This window comes from Eumetopias jubatus, unplaced genomic scaffold (assembly GCF_037043125.1).
Source record: "Eumetopias jubatus isolate StellerSeaLion01/CBP00866 unplaced genomic scaffold, mEumJub1_p1.0 scaffold_10, whole genome shotgun sequence".
In the NCBI taxonomy this organism is placed as follows: Eukaryota; Metazoa; Chordata; class Mammalia; order Carnivora; family Otariidae; genus Eumetopias; species Eumetopias jubatus.
The window spans coordinates 81,687,420-81,704,630 of NW_028274816.1; positions in this window are offsets into that span (position 1 = coordinate 81,687,420).

Genomic DNA, 17,211 nt, shown 5'->3' on the forward strand with positions numbered 1-17,211 from the left:
TGTGTGTACGTGAGTCTGTGCGTGAGTGTGCATGTGTCCGTACGTGTGTGTCTGGCTGTGCATGAGTGAGCTGTGGTGTGTGCAGATGGTGTGTGTTGTATAGGGCAGGCAGGCAATACCCAAATAAGCAGCTTGGAGTCAGCGTGGACTGCTTTCTGTGTATGATTCGACGGTGCACGACCAGGAGGGAAACGCATCTGAAGGTCACCTGGAGTCAAGCATCATGGGTTTCAGAGCCGGAGGCTGCCAACAGTCAGGGCTGGGAGAGGAATACTGGGGGTCCAAACAAGTGTAAGGAGTGGTGAATTTCAGCAAAAGCCCGAAACCTCACCTCAAGGACAGCACATTCTTGACACGGGCTGCAGCAATGTCTTGGCAACAGTGAAGGGATCCACGGCAGAAAGGGGCACCCAATCTCAGCCCTGGGCCAGCGCCTCCCCATGTGGTCCACAGCCCGCCTCCTTGAATGTGAGTGCTCTTGATGCTCCCTCCGTGGCGGACAAGGGCGTTCCTTTATCCCTCCTTCCTGAGCCTTCATAACACCCCTCGCCTGAGCCTGGGCCGCACCTGCACGCGGTGTCCTGGGAGGGTGGGGCGGGGTAGGGGACGTGCTGACCGGCAGAGGGAGCGTCTGCAGAGGAGTTGCTACCAGTGGGTTATGCCCGAGGACCGGTGAGCAGGTTTCTGGCTCTTCTCAGGGCCACGTGTCTCCAGAAGAGTGGTTCGGTGTGCATTGCCCCGAGGATGGAGGATCGTGTCCACTCTACCTCTGTTCTGTCTACGCCGGACTTACCGTTTCAGACACCATCAGGTATGAAGTGGTCACTCTGCTCTCTAAACCCATTCTCCGGGGTTGGATTTGCCACAGGTTTGTGAGCCAAGCCTGCTCCATTTCTCCGTCTCTGGTAGGGGTCTAAGTTCACGTCCACGTACTCGGGCCTTCTCAAGGCAGGACTGGCCACAGCACAGCTGTTTTGTGTGGTTGGACTCAGGTTATGAAGTCTCCCAATGAGCAATTTTCCTCTTTGCTTCAAACATCTGTTCCCAGGCACATGGCCCCACCGCTCGGGTCTTCTGTGGAGAGCCCCCGGCAGTCCCAGCCGCACGCCACCGCGCACCGAGCGAGCTCGGGGCTGCAGGGGACCATCAGCGTAGAGGGTCAGACAGGAACCGGGAGGCAGCTGGAACCTCAGACTGGGAATGGAGGCTGAGGACGGACAGATGTGGGCTCCAGGAGCCCGGGGTGGGGTGGGGGGAGAAGTCGGCCAGGGTCCTCAGAGAGGGCTACCCCAGAGCAGCAAGTTGGCGCAGGACCCAGGTCACTTGGGAGGGGTTTGTGGCAGGCGGCCAGGCACGGCCCCTGCTCAGGAGCTCCCCCCTCACACCCCCAGACGTGGAGCATGCAGCAGCCCCCCAAGACCGAGGCACGAGCTGAACCTCCCAGACCCCAGCCCACTCAGGCCACCTGCCTCTCCTTGTGTGCACAGAGCACAGACCCAGGACGGCATCAGATTGGCCCAAATTGCCCCCCCCCCCAGCTCCTGGAGCTCTAGGCTGGACCATCTCAGAGGCCCAGACCCCCCTTATCGGGTCAGGAGGAACAGTCGTCCCCGGACCCCCAGCGCCCTCCAAGGGGAGGTGGGACTGGCCGGCTTCCTGAGCTGCGTGGTCTGCCAGACCAGCCGGTGCCTTTTTTTTTTCAGAGAGGAAAAAAAAGCCTGGAAAGAAACACCAAAATGTTAATTGTCTCTGAAAAATGCAAAAAAATGGTAAAATGGATTTTTCTCTTTCCCCTTTATGGTGTTTTACACATAACAAAGTATGTCTTATAATGGACATGCAGTAGATGTATCATCAGAAAAAGTTAAAATTTTGTAAATTAAGTTTAAAAATTCAATTGTGGGGCGCCTGGGTGGCTCAAGTTGGTTAAGCGACTGCCTTCGGCTCAGGTCATGATCCTGGAGTTCCGAGATCGAGTCCTGCATCGGGCTCCCTGCTCAGAGGGGAGCCTGTCTCCCTCTGACCCTCTCCCCTCTCATGTGCTCTCTCTCTCTCATTCTCTCTCTCAAGTAAATAAATAAAATCTTAAAAAAATAAAATAAAAATAAAAATTCAGTTGTGTATCCTTGGACCTCCGTCTAACATTTTTTGAACGAGCCTTTAATAAGCGTCAGGACACCCCATGTCACCGCAGGCTGGGCCCCAGGCTAGCCCTGGAGGGAGGGTGACCCACCAAGCAGGCCAGCTGCTGCAGGCTGGGTGGGGGGGTGTTTGGGGGTGAACGGGAGCAGCTGCTGATGGGTGTGGGCTTTCCTGGGGCAATGAAACACGCTTGATCCCCATTGGAAGCTTGGGTATTTGCAAATTGGCCCACTTGACAACATCTGTTTGTAATCCCAAGATCAGTACTTACTTTCCTGGTCATTTGAAGACAGGTGAAGACTTGTGCATCCCCAGCTGAGGCAGAACTAGGCGAGGCTCTGCCTTAGAGCCCCAAGGATGAAGGCGGCGGTGGGGGATGGGGCAAATGGCTCCAGCTCCGGGGCCCGAGGCTCAGGTGTGAATCCCCACTCCTGGCAAGTTCACATAACACTTCTGAGCCTCGTTTTCTCTTTTGTCAAATAGAATCTGCCAGAATGAATTGTTTCTCGATTCCCAGGGTTCTTATCTATGGAAAGTGTGTGTGCGCACCTGCGTGCGTTTCCTCTAAGAGCAGTGGCTCAGCCTCAGCTAACTCGGTATTTGCGGTGACTTCGTCCCACCGTGAATAACAGGGATTAACCCTGTTCTGGGATTAGGTAGTCGTGGTGGTTACACAACTCTGTGAATATAATAAAAACCACAGAACTGTACACTTCAACACCGTACACTTCTTGATGCAAATGATGTCTCAATAAAGACGTTTAGAAAAAAAAAAAAAGACGTTTAGAAACTGAGCCAAGATGAGATTCAGAATTGGAGCGGGCCCATATTTATTACATAATTTCAATGCATTAACAAAAAGCATTCCCACAAAGAAATACCCAGGATCAGGTGGTTTCACTGGCAAATTCTATCAAACATTCAAGGAAGGAATAACATCAACATTACACAAAGCCTTCCTGAAAATAGGCGAGAAGATGACATTTTCCCTCATTTCGTGAGGCCAGTACAACTCTGGCACCAAACTCAGACAAGTACATTACAAAAAAGTTGATCAGCTGAATCTAAACTTTATATGGAAATGCTTAGCATGTGGGATCTAAAGAGCAATCTTGGAAAAGAACAAAGTTGAAGGACTTCAAGACCTACCGTGGAGCTACAGTATGGAGACAGCATGGCGCTGGTGCATGGCCCACACGTAGACGTCGAGGCCCCAGAGGACACGGGTGCACACGCACACTGTCACAGGGGTCCCAGTAAAGTCCCCAGAGCAATCCAATGGGGAAAAGTCTTTTCAACAAATACTGCTAGAATCAGTCTATCAATTAATTTGTTTTTACTTGGGGGGGAAAAAAAGCCAGCCTGTCGTGTTAGTCAGGATGGGCTTGGTGGTGGTGCAGAAAGGACTAAGTCCTAAACGTGCATTTGTTCACATGACAGGGTAATTGCATGGGTCAGGAACCCAGGGCGCTTCTACCTTTGGGGCCCACCATCTGTGGTTCCCAAGTCGCCCAGCATCATCAGGTAAAACAGAGGAAGAAAGAAGTGTGAGGAGCACCTGAGGCTCAGCACCTGAGCCCAGAAGGGACACAGAGTCCTCCTTCCACATTTCACTGGCTCAATGGGAGGGAAGCTGGGAAGTATGGAGAAGCCCTTAGGTTTGGCGAGTACCCATGATGTGGGACCCTGAGCAGACTGGACGGAGGGAGCAGAAGCCCCCAGGGATCTGATGGCGTTCTGGTGGCGGGGGTCGGTGACAGGGGGTTCTTACGAAACACCTGTTACTTGCTATTACCAGACACACAAACTTCTATTTTCAGCCAGTGATAACCACCTTGTTCTCAGCCAAGTTTTCCTGATGGGGAATGTGAAGCCAGGCCTGCAGCGGCAAACAGGTTCTGGAAGGAGAAGAAAGAAGGAGAAGGAATAGGGAAAAGGCAGGGTACAGAGGCCAGGCCTCTCAGCTCGTGGCTCCTGACACACACGGGGCGTGGGGGCAGCCGTCCTCTGTCTTCTCCGAGGAGGGGACGCCAGCCCCGCAGTTTGAAAGCTCAGTTGTAGGGAGTCGCCGCAGTGAGGAGGGGTCTCCACGGGGTTCTGGCCTCCATGCAGGGGCGCACCGGCTCGGGTTCCCGTGCCCTGCCCACAGCCACCACCTCCAGGTAGCTTCCCGGCCCCTGTGCCGGTCCCAGGGCCCGCCCTGCTCCGCACCCCGGACCTCGTCGCCCCCCGGCCCGGCCGGTGGGCTTTCCTGAGCCCCAGCGACGTCCCCCCTCCCACCTGAGCCGGACCTCTGGCCCCACCAACCGCCTGGGGCGGCTTTCCCAGCTGTGCTCTGGCCAAGGCCCTGGAAGGGTCGGCAGTTCTCTGGGGGGTTCATGTAAGAAGATTGAGGGGCACCTGGAGGGCCCAGGCAGGTAAGCGTCCAAGTCTTGATCTCAGGCTCACGTCTTGATCTCGTGGTCATGTGTTCAAGCCCCACGTTGGGCTCCATGCTGGGTGTGGAGCCTACTTTAAATAAAATAAAGTAAAATACAATAATAAAATAAAAGCTTGAAGCCACACAGAGCGGCCTTGGGCCCCTAACCTGTGCCCGTCTTCCCCTTGCCCAGGAGAAAGAAGCAAAAACCCCAGAATGCACAGCATTGGGAGGCCCCCCCCAGGAGCCGCCCCTCCCCAGGGCAGCTGTCCCTCCCACCTCCCCCCATGGCTTCTTCCTGCCCACCACCCTTCCCCTTCCTTCCCTGCCTTTCTTCTGTGCTTTTTCTTTCTTGGAAGTTGTGCCAGGAATCACTTTCTCACTCCCGCATTTGGGCCAGGCCGCCCCCCTTTTTCACGCACTTGTTCCTTTAGAGCTCTGTCCTCTGCTCCCTCCCCTCCTGGAAACCACTCAGGTGTTTGGGGATATAACTGTGTGTTTGTATTCTTGTAAAGTGTGTGTCATTTCTTAAAAGGGTTTTATTTATTTGTGAGAGGGAATATGTGCCGGGGCAGGTGGGGGGCAGAGGCAGAGGGAGAAGCAGACTTCCTGCTGAGCAGGGAGCCTGATGCAGGACCCGATCCTAGGACTCTGGGACCATGACCGGAGCCAAAGGCAGACACTTAACCGACTGAGCCACCCAGTGCCCTATTTTTATTTTAAAGAGTCAAGTGTTTTTAAAGGAATTTTTGACAAGAAAAATTGTATTGAATATTTTCCAACGTATTTATTATTTCTAACAGTCTTCATTCCTTCTGGTAGCTGCAAGGAATCATTTCTCTTCAAGCTAAAGGATATCCTTTAGCTTTCTTATAGTACAGTTCTACTAGGGACAAAATCTCTCAGCTTTTGTTGACCTGGAAATGTCTTATTTCACCCTCATTTATTTTTTTTTAAGATTTTTTTTTATTTATTTGACAGAGAGAGACGCAGCGAGAGAGGGAACACAAGCAGGGGGAGTGGGAGAGGGAGAAGCAGGCTTCCTGCTGAGCAAGGAGCCTGATGCCGGGCTCGATCCCAGGACCCTGGGACCATGACCTGAGCCGAAGGCAGACGCTTAACGACTGAGCCACCCAGGCGCCCCTCACCCTCATTTTTTTAAGATGTTATTTTTAAGTCATCTCTACACCCAACACGGAGCTTGAACTCACAACCCAGATCAAGAGTTGCGCACTCCCCTGACTGAGCCCACCGGGTGACTCTCACCTCATTGCTGAGAGATATTTTTGCTGCATCTAGAATTTCTGGATTGACAGATTTTTTTTTCTTTTAGCACTTTAGAGATGTCATTTCGCTGCCTCCTGGCCCCTTTGTTGGCTTACGAGGAGTCATCTTTCATGCTCCCAGTTCCCTCTGGGCAATGAGTGCTCCTCCTCTGGTCTCTTGCCACACCCGCCTTCTATCTTTGGTTTAAACAGATTGATAATGATGCACTTTGATGTCGTTTTTTTTATACCTATCCCGCTTGGGGTTCGGTGAGCTCTGGGGTCTATGTTGATTATTTTAATCAAATTTTGGGGAATTTGGGGGCATTCGTTCTTCAGACATTCTTTGGCGCTATTCTCATTTTCTTCTTCTGGGAAGTCAATTCCCTGCATGTTAGACGATTTATCTGACCCTCCCCTTATCCAGCGGGTCCTTGAGGGTCTATTCATTTTTCTTTGGTCTTTTTGTTCTCTTTCTTCAGATTGGATCATTTCTACTGATCTGCCTTCAAGTTTAATGACTTTTCTGACACTTACAATTTCCTGTTGAACCTACCCAGAGAATTTTCTTTTAGTTGTTGTACTTTTAAAGTCACAATTTCCATTTGATTCTTTTTTATAGTTTCCATTTCTATGATAAAATTCTATCTGCTCATCAAAATGTTATTTTCCCTTAATTTTTTGAACACATTTATAAAAGGTGCTTTAAAGTATTGTTTGGCAAATCAAGATAATTTTTGTTTTAGTTGGCTGCTTTTTCCTTGACTATGGGCAATGTTTTCCTGTTTCTTTTCATTCCTAGAAAATTTTCATTGTGTGCTAGACATTACAGATGATATGCCATAGAAAGTCTGGGTTTTGTTATCTTCCTCTGAAGAGTGTTGGGTTTTTTTTTTGTTTTTTTAATATTTTTATCAATTTTGTTTGAAATTTTCTTAAAGATTTTATTTATTTGACAGAGAGAGAGAGAGAGAGACAGTGAGAGAGGGAACACAAGCAGGGGGAGTGGGAGAGGGAGAAGCAGGCTCCCCACTGAGCAGGGAGCCCGATGCGGGGCTCGATCCCAGGACCCTGGGATCCTGACCTGAGCCGAAAGCAGATGCTTAATGACTGAGCCACCCAGGTGCCCCGAAGAGTGTTGGTTTTTGTTTTGTTTTGCAATTTAATTACTGACTAATCATTTTGAACTTGTTTAGGTTTAGTTTTGTGTTTTATTAGGGTTATCTGTGGAAAACTCCTGGTGTTTCCCTGGGTCCTCTAACTTAGTGGGACTTAGCCTCCAAACTGTCTGCCCTGTATATTTTATTAGGGCTTTAGCGAGAGAAGAAAGAGTAAGCCTACCTCTCGTGGCCCCGACTCATAAGGATGAGACTTTCCAGGTCATAGCTGGATGCCTAGGGCGTGAACTAGGTGTTGATGAGCTGTGTCCACTCTGGCTGGGCCAGAGCTCCCAGGTCCCCAGCACTGGGCCATTAACTACTGCTCTGTTCTGTCCTGAACCACTCTTGGGTGATCTCATCCTGCACGTGTTCAGCCCAATCCTCAGTCATGCACTAGAAAGGAACCAGACAGAGACCACACACAGACTTGTGGGCACAGCCTCCTCCCCTCCCTGAAGATTCCAGCGCCTTCAGTTGCCTCAAACCCTGATCTGCCTCCGCTGCTTGGCAGGACCACATGTTCTGCTTGGATTCTGGCTCCCTGCCCCTCAGTGAACGTGTTATCCTAGGCAGAGCATCTGTGGGTCTAACCTCAGGGTTTTCTATCCACCAAGGATGAAAGTCTTGTGCTGCCTATTATCCATTTCCAGAAAACAGTTACTGGGTATATTTGTCAAGCTCCATCGTTATTTACAGTGGGAATGCTAGTCTGGGAACCAGGTAAAACATCACCACTGGAAGCAAATGTGCATGATTTTTAGTCTATGGGGAGGACAGGGTATTGTAAATCTCAGTCACTTGTTCCATTCGGATCCAGGGGCCAAGTTACAGTTGCTCCTGAGGAAGCACTAGCTGGTGGAAGGGTCTGGTGGGGTCTAAGGAGACAGAAATTCATCTCAGTTGGGCCAACTCCCCAGGGGGTGGTTGGCCTCCCCAGAGACACCGTCATCTGGAGGAAGGGACGAGCCTCTCCCTCTACGGAGAAAGGCCGAGCGGTGTGAGGACCCCGTGACTTGGCCTACAGACAAGAAACCCCTAGAAACCTCACCCCTAGAAAGTGACCCTGGACCCAACAGCTGGGACCTCAGCTTCCAGACTCACAGTGCATGGGGCCTTGTGCCTGCAGACTGGGGTCCACACCCAAAGGGTGTGGGGACAGGCATAGGGAGGCAGCTTGCAGGCAGGAAGCTTGATGCCCCTCCCCCTAATGCTGGGAGTAGCCCAGATGGCTTTTCCCAGGGGCACTGCCTTACACTTACCCACGAAGAACCTTTGTGCCTCGGGCCACCTTGGGAAAGAACTTACTAGGCTCTTGGCAAAGGAGATCTGCTGGCAGGCCCTCTCCCTACACCTTATACATTCGCTATCGGGCCATTATATAGGGAGCAGGGGCCTGACACCTTTTCCCACCAGAGAAGCTGTCAGCTGAGGGCAGGCTCAGTCCCAAGGACCCAGGAGCTTCCGGGAAGGGGCTCCTGCCCAATAACCCTGACACCCAAGGCCTCCCTGTCATTCTCCAAGCCCCGGTGCCTGGCTGTGAAACAGTCGGCTTCTGAGAGGGCAGACACCCACCCCTGGAGCGGGGCCAGGGGCCTGCAGGAGATGCTGGAGGCCGGCAGGGTGAGAATTCCCTGAGAAGGACGGAAACCTCCGCTGTGGTTCTGGCCTCCACGCCCAGCCGTCTCAGCCAGTGCCTTAGCGCAATCCCCTCTGCAGACGTCCGGCACTCTCCCTCTGAGCCTCGGGGCCCCAGCGGCAGGGTAAGCACTGGCCACCGTGGGTGAAGAAAAGAATCGACGGGGGCGCCTGGGTGGCTCAGTCAGTTAAGCGGCTGCCTTTGGCTCAGGCCCTGATCCCAGGGTCCTGGGATCGAGCCCCACATTGGGCTCCCTGCTCAGCAGGGAGCCTGCTTCTCCCCTGCCTGCCGTTCCCCCTGCTGGTGCTTGCTCTCTGTCTCTCTCTCTCGTTCTGTGTCAAATAAATTAATAAAAAATATTTAAAAAAAAAAGAAAAGAATCAACGAGGTGTGGTTTGCAGCTGACATGCCAACCAGGGCAGTGTGTCCCACGTGGCCCGACTAAGGCAGCATGCAGGGGCTGGCTCCCAGGTCCTCAAAGGAAACCTTGCAGGAACCCTTTCTCTGTGGTGCCCATAGCCTAAACACCTGTCCACAGAGGGGGTGTTCAAAGTGGGAAAGGCCAGGCGTTCAGCCCACAGACACCCCCAGAAGCAAAGCCCTCCCCAAACTGAACTCTTGGGTTGGCCTGAGCCCTGGATCCCACTCCCTGCTGGGAGCACAGAGGCCCAGGGGCGAGATCTGACCTGGAATGTCTCGTGTGATTTTATTTATTCATTTGTCAGAGAGACAGACAGAGAGAGAAAGCAAGCACAAGCAGGGGGAGGGGCAGAGGGAGGAGCAGACTCCCCTCCAAGCAGGGAGCTCGATGCGGGACTCGATCCCAGGACACTGGGATCATGGCCTGAGCCACCCAGATGTCGCAATAAATAAATAAAATCTTTAAAAAAAAAAGAATGTGCCATTCATTCATTCATTCATTCCTCACTCCCCAGATATAGTTGAAGTGCATTCTCTGCCCAGCGCTGGGGGATCAGAGGCGGACAGCATGCCCTGCCCTCCCGGGGCTCAGGCTGTCAGGAGTCACAGAGCGGATGTGATGGGGGTGGGGGACACACCACAGGTGCAGGAACCCAGGGGGGTGACCCTCAGAGAAGCTGACGTCCCAGTTCGGCTTCTTGGGCCCAGACCCCAAGACGGTGGGCGGAGCAAAGAGCCAAGCAGGCGGTGGCCAGTGGGGAGAGAGCCCGGGGCCTCTCCCGGCCGACAGGGCAGGAGCTGAGCAGGGCTGAGAGCCAGGCCGTGAGACTGCAGGTGACCTAGCCTTGGGGACAGGCAGATCCTCACGATAGAACCAGGGGGGCCTGATGGGCAGCAGGTGGCCAGTGGGGCATGAACAAAGGTCCGGAACCAGTGCAGGCTCTGGGCTCTGGGTGGCACGGCAGATAGGTGCCACTCAGAGAGAAGCCACTTGCTCAGCGTGGGCGTGGACAACCCCAGGGGCAGCACCCTCCACACCTCGTGGCACCAAAGCGCCCTTGCTTGGGAGACAGGCTTGGCCTCCAGGCCCCGGGGCCACGTGCACTCCCCAGCCCCCCACTTCCGCCTGGCGACCTTCTGCAGGTGCACAGAAGAGTCGTGGGACTGTACCTGTCCGCACCTCCCAGTCACTAAATGTTCCAGGTGGCGTCAAGCCTTCCCAACTGAGAAACTGGCCAGCCCAGGCAGTGGGGTGGGATCTGGCCTGCGGGGGGCCCTTCTTCCCAGGCCTCCCTGAGGCCCCCATGCCCTTCCCAAGGGCAGCCTGGAGCCCAGGCTTTTCCAGTGGGTGCCCAGGGTCTGGCCGTTTGGTGGGGAGCCCCCTCCCCTCAGAGCCCACCTGTCCCTGGCCCCAGCCAGCTCTGACTTAGCTCCACCCCACCCTGCTCAAGTGTCCCCTTTGGGGCTTGTCCCTGGCCAGGTCCAATTTCGGGCAGGTCTGCTCAAGGGTGCTCTCCTTGCCCTGAGAAACAAAAAAAGCAAATAAAACCTCCCTCTCTCTTAAGGAGGAAACCTGAGAAGTTAGCTTGGAGGCTTGGGAAGGACCTTTGTTCAGGTGCAGCCCAGGCCTTTCACGTGCGGCCCCTGGGTGCCCGAGGCCTTCCCCCCCACCCCTGCAGCACCTGCTGGTGCAGAGTGCGACATCTGCCTCTTGCCACGACCAGGTTCCAGATGGCGCAGCTACTAGGGGGCGGAGCCTGCACCAGCCTGAGTCCCTGCACGGCTGGCCCCCGAGCCCTAGTGGGAGTGGGAGAGAAGGCGTCCTTCCATCAAGCCCCTGGGATTATGGGGCTTGTCAGTGCTGCATGGGCTTGGCCTGTGGCACGGGGAGCTTAGCCAACAGCAGCCCCAGGGAGCATTCCCAGGAGACCACCCTCATCTCTGACACCAGCGGCAAGGTGAGGGGTCCCCAGGGCTACCCTCTTTGCAGACCAGCTGGCTGCAAATTCAGGGTACCCCACAGACACCCTCAGTTTCCATAAGTCACTAGAATGATCCACAGAAGGTGCTGTACTTAGGATTACATTTTTCTTACAGCATATGGATACAGAAAATCACCAAAGGGAGAGAGAGAGGGTGGCACCCGGGAGAGGCCAACTTGCCCACTGTCTCACCCCTCCCGGAGTCCGGACCTGTGATAACACGCATGAAATGTCCCCAGCCAGGGAAGCTTGCCTGAACCTTTGGTGTCCAGGAGTTAGGTGTCCACCTACTGCCCATGTGGCTGGCCGACCTTTAGACTCCAGGTCCCCCCAGAGATCAGGCCTGATACGACGTATCCCGAAGCCCCCAGCATAAATCACACCTGAGACTACCCCGTGCCCAGGCCCCCAGGCGAGCCGACACACGCCTGTCAGGCGGGACATGGCAGGGGCCCGGAGATCCTGTCCCAGGAGCAGAGACCAGGGCTAGACCCCTCTGTGGTTAACTCTCCACTAAACACAGTCTAAGAGGGCTGGGGGTTCACCAAGCAAGCTGGTGCAATGCAGGTGAGCGCCTGCTCCTGGCCCGCCACCTTGGGTGGGGCGGTCCCCACACCGGCGGCCTGCCACAGCCTGGGTCACACCCTTCTTGTGGCCTGTTTCACGCCCCCTTCCCTGGTGGGTCTGCCACATGCACCCAAAGCCCAGGGCCCAAGCTGGCCTGCGGTGGCTACGCATGTTGCTCAGTGATCTTCCTCTCAGAAACTGTGGTGAGCCCATGTCAGGGGCCCTGGGGCAGGTGCCAGGCACTTGGCAAGTCTTTGCTCCATCAGCTCTGATCTGGGCATGGAAGCCCCTTCCCGGGCTGCCCTGGCATGCAAGCGCCCTCACCCTCTTGCCTCGCCGTCTCCCTGGGAAGGCAGCCTCCATGGCCTGCTGGAGCAGAGGGCAGAGGGCAGACCCTGGGGGCTGATTCGGGAGACTGAACACCCCAGAATCTCACGGGTAGAAAAGTCAGGAATGTAGACGTCAGGGCAAGTGCGTGTGCATGCGTGTGTGCTGCATGGTGTGCCCGTGGGGGGAGCCCGGGGGACATGCGTGAGGCTGTGGAAGGCCCCCGGGCTGCCCTGTCCCTCTGCCCTGTCTCTCAGCCCCTCAGGGGTCTGCCTGGCCTGCCCAGCATGTTGGCACCTCTGCTTGTCGGCAGGCCTTGTCCCTCACCCACGTGGCCTCTGGGTCCCAGGCTTGGAGAGACTCTGGCAGCAGCTGGGACCCCCCAGCAGGCCGGGCCCCGGGTGTGGCTGCTGCCAGCTTTGCACACACGGTGGGCTGCATGTGCGTCCCCACGCCCGCAGCAGTGCACCGCTCCTCAGCACGGGCTCAGCGGGCGCAGGGGGCTCAGCGGGCGCAGGGGGCTCAGCGGGCTCAGCGGGCGCGGGGGGCTCAGCGGGCGCAGGGTGGGCAGCAGGCTCAGTGGGCGCAGGGGGCTCAGCGGGCACGGGAGGGCAGCAGGCTCAGTGGGCGCAGGGGGCTCAGCGGGCGCAGGGTGGGCAGCGGGCTCAGCGGGCGCAGGGGGCTCAGCGGGCACGGGGGGCAGCAGGCTCAGTGGGCGCAGGGGGTTCAGTGGGGGCAGCGGGTGCTTCTCCTGGCTGTAGAGACACAGGGGAAGGGGCGTTCCCAGCCCAAGGCCTGCATAAGAGACTTGAAAGTGTCCGCAGTAGTCCTCGAAGAAGCGCTGACCCTCTGCAGACCCAGACTCAGTCTCACCCGGAATGATGGTGCAAATGGACCCCTCAGGCCCCAGGGACGCTTTGTGAAAGTGGCGGCACCAACTGCTAAAGCATGGGACCTGGAACTCTGGGGTGGGACAGAGGGACGCACGCTTTGCAGCACTAAGTGTCCCAAGAGCCCACTGTCCCTTTGCCCAAAGAGCCCCCTGCGCCCGCCCGCCCCTCCCCCACCCCGCGGGTCGTGCAGCGGCCGCAGGTCCTCCTACTGCACAGGCCCCCTGCCCCCCGCTCCATGAGTCTGGGCAGGCCGGGGTGAAATCCCAAGCGTGAGTTTGGGAAGTGGTGGGCCACACACACACCAGAACAACTTCACAATTTTGTTGATTAGGAGCAACAGACCCGGGGAGGCATCTGTGTGGAATGGACACCAAGGGCGTGGGAGCAGCGCAGAAGGGACACAAAGCTGCGCGGAGACGGACGTCCACAGGGCTCACCAGCAGAGCCGGGCTCCTGTGAGGGCAGCAGCTGGTGGTGCCAGCCGGGCGCTTGCCCCGCGGGCTGGGGCCCGGACGCAGGACAGCCGCACGAAACACCTGGAAATGCCGGGCTCCAAGGCATGCTGGGGCAGGAAGGCACCACGGGCGTGGAGAGGTTGGCACGTTCCCGTGAGACCCGCTCTCCCAGCCCGGAGAGCCCAGGGGGTGCCCCCCTCAGCACCGCTTTTGAGAAATAAGTTCACGACGGGCCCTTCTCGGCAGCCAGAGAGCTTGGCGGGCATGGCTGCCGTCGAGCCGGGCTTCCCGAATTCAGCAGGGGCACGGGATCCTGGGGTGGCACCCAATCCCCAAAGACGACTCGGTGGCGATTGCCACACGCGGCGGTGGTCAGAAGGCCACCAGACAGAGGTCTTCCTCCAGCGGGCAAGGAGCCCGGGCTGTGGCGTTGTGCAAGGTGAACAGGTGGCCGTGTGACCCGTTGCAGACGAGAGGTGTCAGCTCCCCGCTGCGCTTGCACGTCTGTGTGCCCATTCTGTCCTCTCCCGCCATTCCCGTCCCATCTGCCACAAGCCGAGCTGGTAGCGGCCAGGCTTCTGAGTTTGGGCTCCAGCATCTAAGGGAGCGCGTGGCTGGTTGTGCGCTGCTGGCTGAATCACGTTAGTCAGATTTTGCTACTGGCTTTACTTGGAAGTTAAGTCAGATGCACTGTGGCGGGTGTGCACTGGGTGGGCGGACGCCGCGCACGGCGGACCCGAGCCACAGGGGACGTTTTGCCCGCGGTTCGGAGGACAGATGTGAAGCAGAGGGACAGTGCTGTGCCTGAGGTGGTCACAGCTGACATCCCTCCATCAGAGCTAACATCACCAGCGGTGAGACGGGTTCGCATGGCATCCGCTGACGGCGTGCTGTGAGACACGGCGCCCTTCCCTGGAGCCCCTGACAGAGACATGCAGCCCCTCACCACGAGGGAACACTGGGCAAGGCCCAGCTGACAGGCTTTCTACAAAAGAACTGACCCCCAGGCTCCAGAAATGCCAAGGTCATAAAGGTCAAGGAAAGACTGAGGAGTGCTCTGGGGTGAGGGAGACGAGACGGGCCATCCCAAACCACAGGTGAGCCTGGACTGGACCCTTTCACTACCTGTTCAGGCAAGAGGCGTGAGTGACCTGCAGGGATGCGCCGAGCTGTGGACGCTCCTCCCAGGACACTGTGGGGGCAGGGTCTCGGGCCACGCGCTCTCACTGCAAACACAAAGCAACTGGACGCCAGGAACCTGGGGAGGTGATGGATGTGTTTATGACCTTGATTGTAGGGATGGTTTCATGGGGGCTTGTCTACGCCCGCTCCTCCAATTGTACACATTTAATCTGTGCACTTCAGTGTTGCTAAAAAGAAAACCCCAGGCCCAGGGGCGCCTGGGTGGCTCAGTTGGTGAAACATCTGCCTTCGGCTCAGGTCATGATCCCGGGGTCCTGGGATCAAGTCCCACATTGGGCTCCCTGCTCTGTGGGGAGCCTGTTTCTCCCTCTGCTTGTGCGCTCTCTCTCTCTTACGAATAAATAAATAAAATCTTAAAAAGGAAAGAAAGAACAAAAGGAAGGAAGAAAGGAAGAGAGAAAAAGAAAATCAGAGGCCCAGGGGCGCCTGGGTGGCTCAGTCGTTAGGCTTCTGCCTTCAGCTCAGGTCATGATCCCAGGGTCCTGGGATCGAGCCTGGCGTCGGGCTCCCTGCTCAGTGGGGAGCTTGCTTCTCCCCCCTCTGCCTCTGCCTCTCTCTCTCTCTCTCTCTCTCTCTGACTCTCATGAATAAATAAAACATTAAAAAAAAAAGAAAAAAAAGGAAACCAGAGGCCCAAACCGTAGTCACTCATATCAGGAACCCTTGACCCAGTCAACCTGGGAACGTCCCGGTCGGCACTCGGAAGTGTCTATTCCCCTTAGGAGAGCCACCATGCCTGGAGTGAGGCATCCTTTGCTAATAATTTCCTTTTTCCTAGTCCCTCTCTTCCTTTAAAAACCTCTCCTTTTCTGCCGCTCAGTGGAGTTCTTCTCTACTTGCTAGATGGGAAGATGCCTAATCCACAAATTGATTGAGAAAGCCAATTAGATCTTTAAAATTTACTCAGTTGAATTTTTGTTGACAGTGTCTATCAACTATACCTCGATGAAACTGTTCTTTTTAAAAAGAACATCACTGGGAAAATTTATGAGACCTGAATGGGAGCTGAGGACACATGGTGGGGATTCGTGGTGTTAGTCTCCTGGATTGTGTGTTCGTGCGTGTGCACGTGTGTTCATGTGCACACGCGTGTGTGTGTGCGTGTGCATGATAATGTCTGTGTTTGAAGGAAGCAGACATGAGGCTACTTGGGGGTGATGGGGTGCTAGTTTTACTCTCAAATGACGCGGTGGGGAAGTCTGTAGCATCCTTGCAATTCTGAATTATTTCAAAATAAAAATTATCTGTAGCATTTGAACTGTGTCTGGAACACAGTGGCAGCCTTGGAGGGATGGACCACGCGGTGTGGTGTTTTGATTTGGGGTGTGAGTTAGTGGAAGCGGGGAGGCGTTTTTAACCTGTGGGTGTTTGGGAGAACACTCCCCAGAGGGTCTTCTGTGAGATCAGGCAAGGGGGGTGCGGGGGCTTGGGGCTGGAAGCCAGCTCCCAGGGCTCTGGGAGGGGTGGGAGCAGGTGTACTCCATCCTGGGGATCTTGGATGAGACCTGTGGATCCCACTGTAGATGAGGGCTCAGCCCTATGCCGCCCCAACGTGCTTCCCAGGCACGGCTCCAGTGCGCATTCTGGGGGCCTCGCTGTGCACACAACTGTTCCGCCCCCACAGCCGGCACCCTGAGTCCCTCTTGGGAAAGGATTTCTAACAAGTGTCTGGGAGGAAAGCCAGATTGCATGTGCTGTGCCATGCCCAGGGCAAGGATTTCCTCAATTTTACTCCCCGATGATTCACGAGGGCAAGGACATGCCCAGAGGGCAAGCCCACCTGGGCCTCCGGGAGCAGAATAGGTGTCAGAGAGGCAGGATGCGCTTTAGGACAGGAGCCTGTCTTCCCGGGACCGCACCTGGGGTCCAGCCAGGCCTGAATGAGGGAGAGGCAGCAAGGGCCCCCTGTGTGTCAGGGTCACACCTGGAGGGCCTGGTGGAGGGGTCCTGTGCCTGAACTCCGGACCTCCGGACAGTGGCTTTGGTCCTGTGAGGCCTGTGACATAGGACTGGAAGGCACTCGGGACATCCCCTTGGACTCATCCCCAGGAGCAGACTCACCATCAGAATCCACGGGCATCAGTGGCACGAAGGAGAAGCCCACAGTGAGTCCTTTGCCACTGCGAAGAGTCCACCCATCTGTGCTGAGATGAAGTTCCAAAAGGGGGAGGGAAGGGAAGCAAAGGGGGACAGCTGGGGAAGGAGAGAACCCCCCCACCCCCAGAGCCACCCCTGAGAGGGAATGAGGGCACCTCAGGGCGGCCACACCTGTGGACAGGGCTGAGCACTGTGCTTGCAGGCCCAAGGGACAGGGGTCCTCGGGTGGCCAGGGGCGCGTGAGGAAGACTCTGGAGCTGCAGTGGTCCCCAGACCGGGGCCATGGTGCAGTAGGGTCAGCGGGGTGGGAGACCAGCCTTAAGCCCAGTGTGCCTGTGCTATCATGCAGGGTCCAGCTCCAGGCCATCTGTCCCCAGCCAGCCAAGAAGGGGCATGCCCCCCAGTCCAGGGTTTATTTTTATTTCCTTTTCCAAAACTCAGGGTGGAATTTTTGGCCAGCACCTTCAGGTTGTGGTGAGGAGGGCAGCAGATCCCTGTGAATGTGGAAACAGAAGCTGTTGTGATGCCCCTCCCCTGCCCCGTGCCCCCAGCCTCCCTTCCTCGACGCCCCCAGAACGGCCTGCCCAGGCCTTTAAAACCTCCGTGCCCTCCTCTTCCGCTGGACAGAGGCTCAGAGTCAGCACT